This window comes from Scylla paramamosain, chromosome 21, assembly GCF_035594125.1.
Source record: "Scylla paramamosain isolate STU-SP2022 chromosome 21, ASM3559412v1, whole genome shotgun sequence".
Lineage (NCBI taxonomy): Eukaryota > Metazoa > Arthropoda > Malacostraca > Decapoda > Portunidae > Scylla > Scylla paramamosain.
Genome location: NC_087171.1, coordinates 21,145,767 through 21,150,039, shown reverse-complemented (window position 1 = coordinate 21,150,039; position 4,273 = coordinate 21,145,767). Strand labels below are relative to the sequence as shown.

Genomic DNA, 4,273 nt, shown 5'->3' with positions numbered 1-4,273 from the left:
AACGCAAGGCAAGAACAAACAGCAAGATAGGAGAGGGGGCAAAGGGTAGCAGATTAGGCGGCGTGGGACACAGGACACTCACACTGACTGACTTGCACTTTTAACACAGGGTCAGACGCCTCTCTTGTGTTGCCTCACCGCTTACAATCATCTGTAAACACACCCACTACCACCACCGCCGCCGCCGCCGCCTCGCCACCCACCACCACCACCACCACCGCCAATGACAAAATCTCCCTGTCCTAACGCGCCAAGAATGCTGCTGATCAGGGTGGTGACAGCGAGATGGTGATGGCGTAGTGGTGCTGTGTGATGGTGCCACTGATACCCACGTAGTACACTTCTGCGCCGCATCTCCACTACTTTCCAAAGGCTTTAGTTGAGGTGGCGGGTTTTTAAGGTGGTTTTACGGTTCTAGTGACAGATTAACAAGATTTCTTCATGATTTACAGGAGAAACACTCGTGAGAACTCCGGCTAATCATCTCTGTGGCCTTGGAAAACAGTCGCGGTGAGAGAGCAGTGTTTCAAAATACGGGCCAGAGTAGTTACTATTGCCTCAAAGAATATACTTCAGTTAGTTCTGAGTTACCGTTATTATGCTTGTCTTAGGTACATATGCACACACACACACACACACATTCACCCACACTATATAACAAAATTTACATGCGTTTCCTAATGGGTCTTTCCCTTGTTGAGCCCACGGTGCCCTCCGCCGCAAGGATACGTTCTTGAACCAACGCTGTTTACAGTTAAGCCAGAGATGCACGTACGAGTAACTCACATAATTCTGAAACACTTCTGCGCCGCCACCTCCACTACTTTCCAAAGGCTCTAGTTGAAGTGGCACATGTTTTTTAAGAGTGTTTTTAAGGTTCTAGTGAAAGATTAACAAGATTTCTACATTATTAACAGCAGAAACACTCTTGAGAGCCCAGCATATCACCTCTGCGCCCCTTGAAAATTGTCGTGGTGAAGTAGATGAAAGTGTCCCTAAATATGGGTTTATAATAACTCACACGGGTTTATATGAGTAATTTTACGGTTCTAATGACAGATTAACAAGATTTCTACATTATTAATAGGAGAAACACTCTTGAGAACCCGGCTAATAACCTCTGCGGCCTTTGAAAATAGTCGTGGTGAAAACAGTAGGAGCGAGAGAGCAAGAGAGCAAAATTTTTGAATACAGGCCTAAGTTGCATGTTACAAAGGCAATAATCCTCAACCACCGCGAGATTGTGAACACTGGTGCGTTCCTTGTGCAGCTGACCGTCCGAGACACGTAGGCACACAAGCAAACACTGAACATTTGTGACGTCAGCAGCAGAGGCACAAAAGACCTCACATGCACACTCACAAATTAACATTCTGCTAATAGGGAGCCGTGTGTGAGTGATGAGGCGCGTCAGTCGTCAAGGATAAGGGTACGTGTGGGTGTTGGCCTCACACACCACCACCACCACCATCACCACTGCAGGCACCCACCACTACCACCACCACAACAAAAACATCTACAACTACTACTACAATTACTACTAAGTGACATTTAACTTGTCACCCGAGGAATTCACAGGCACACATACACAAGCCACCATTGCAAACTACCGCTACCACCACTACCACCACCGCCGCCTCTACCACCGTCGCCGCCACACCGCTACCGTCTCAAGGCATTGATTCCTGTACTCTTCATTCGACTCTTCACTCGGCCTACTAATTAACAAAGGGTGAGTGACACTAATCACACGTTCCTGCACGCTGCCACTCGTTACATTCCTGCAAGCTAATCTAAAAGCACAGTTACACGATGTAATTTATCTAATGACCATAATAAGCATAAAAAATCTAATACAATACATCGTTTAATCATAATCCCAAGCTAATATGAGTGTGCTATCAGATGTTACCCACGCCGCTTCGCAAGTTTTTACACCTTGGCAAAATAAAATCAAGATATACAAGTGCACAAGTAACATACACGCAGAGAAAACGTTCAGCGGATTCTCGTTCTCCGTGCCACCAATGACCCTGTATTCATTCACCATAACAGCGAGGTCACGTGGCGAATAACACAATAAAGAAAGACTCTGGAATACAGCCTCTTAACCCTTTCACTGCGACACGAGACAATCAGCAGCACCAGAAGCAGCACGTTAAGTTTTTATAAGCATCTACGAGAAAGTTAGCGATGAAAAAGAATACATTTTGCAGTTTCTTCCCACTTCAGAGATTGGACGTGGCTGTAGAACAAGTAAAGATGTCTTAAAGTGAGTGGTAATTAGGGAAAGGTGTACCACGTGGCAATCAAAAGGTTAACAGAACGAAGTAAGATCAAAACAAAGATCATACACCAAATACATCATGCCACTACCTGACTCAGTATATTCAAGCAACACATCGAGGTCATATGGCGCCTAATACAACAAACAAGGGTTGTGAAATACGTCTTTTAAGTATAACCTCCATAACACCTGCCGGAATCCACTAAGGTGAGACAATTAAGAAGACCGGAAATCAAGCCCTACTCAGCCCAGGTGAGAGAGAGAGAGAGAGAGAGAGAGAGAGAGAGAGAGAGAGAGAGAGAGAGAGAGAGAGAGAGAGAGAGAGAGAGAGAGAGAGAGAGAGAGAGAGAGAAAGGTAAAATAATAACTGCAATGCACAGAAAGACAGAACACAACATAAAGAAAGAAAAAAAAGAGAAAAAGTAAGAAAAGAGAAAGAAAGAAAAAAAAAGAAAGCAAGAAAAAGAGAAGAAAGAAAGTAACAAAACAAAATAATCAATGCTACCACACTTTATGTATAAAAGAAACCAAAAAAAAAAGAAAACAAGAAACAAAAAATAAGAAAAAAGAAACGGAACACACAGCAGACCAAAATATTAAAAGACATGGAAGCACCTGAGCACACCTGGCTTTGAAATGGACACTACCTCACTGCTGTACGCGTTACCATCTGCCCTACGTACTTTCCAATGACGAACACACTCACTTAAAATCGTAAACAAACCGTCCCCGCCCTCTCACTCTCTCATACAGGATAAAAAAAAACAACGGAAGACCCTACCCACCCAAAAAAAAAAAAAAAAGTTGACGAACAATAGGAAAATCTGCAATAAAGACCGACACTGACAAACAAAAATAGGAAAGTTGATAAATAGTAGGAAAATTAGTTAGCTGTAAGATTGATAAATAGGAAGGAGATGATGGAAAGGTGTTTGCAGCAATGACCTGGGCTTAGAAGAAAATCCCAGAAAAAGTGAGAGGGGAAGGATATCGACTTACTCTAGGAAAACAAACAGTTAGAGTGTTGAACAATATTCCTTAGAAGTTACGAAAGAGAAGACTAAGAAGTAACCACGTGTAGAGGTAGTAAGTAAGTAGAAAACGGCTTAAAAGGTCATTTACGAGAGAGAGAGAGAGAGAGAGAGAGAGAGAGAGAGAGAGAGAGAGAGAGAGAAGAGAGAGAGAGAGAGAGAGAGAGAGAGAGAGAGTATATGCACACGTGGATAACAATTAGAGACAAGAAAAATGGCCAGATGAAGAGTGGTGCATGTTACAACACACCACACACACACACACACACACACACACACACACCACACACACACACACACACACACACACACACACACACACACACACGAACGCGGAAGAGACCATGCAAAGAGAAGACACTAACAGGAGGGAAAAAAAGAGAGAGAAAAAAATAAGCGAAGGACGAAAAGAGGTGATAGAACGTAGTAGGCACGGAGAGAGAGAGAGAGAGAGAGAGAGAGAGAGAGAGAGAGAGAGAGAGAGGGGGGGAGGGGGGAAGGTGGTGGTAGTGCGTATCAGGATGCAGCGCGGGGTGACTGCTGGGCGTGGCGGGGTCAGCGAGCAGGTGAGCAGCCCAGGTGAGGCGACAGGTGAGGCGAGGTGACTAGGGCGCACCAGCAGCTCTATCTTACTCATTATTTGTTCATGTTAGAATATATCTGGGGCGACTGAAGTGCATGGGAAGGTTTCCATTAAATATTATTCGTTCATACTTCAACTAATAAGGCTTTTTTAACCCTTTCACTTTGATGCGAGACAATTATCATCGCCATATACAATGTATGAAATCTTTATAAGCACCTCCAAGAATGTTATGGGTGAAAAAAATAGATTTTGCAATTTCTATCCAGTTTAAAGGTTGGGTGGGGCTTACAGAGCAAGTAAATATGTCTCAGAGTGACTGGTAATTAGGGGAAAGGTGTACCAAGTGGCAGTCAAAGGGTTAGTGTTATA

General features: G+C 43.8%; 1 protein-coding gene across 3 annotated transcripts in view; it reads right to left on the bottom strand.

Annotated features, from left to right (window-relative positions):
- Positions 1-3,808: 3,808 nt before the first annotated feature.
- Positions 3,809-4,273, bottom strand: part of LOC135111233 (uncharacterized) — a 138,468-nt gene continuing 138,003 nt past the window's right edge. For all 3 annotated transcript variants that reach the window (XM_064024389.1, XM_064024390.1, XM_064024391.1), the window contains one exon: positions 3,809-4,273. This exon is cut by the window's right edge and continues 233 nt beyond it. The gene's annotated coding sequence lies outside the window, so the exon portion shown is untranslated.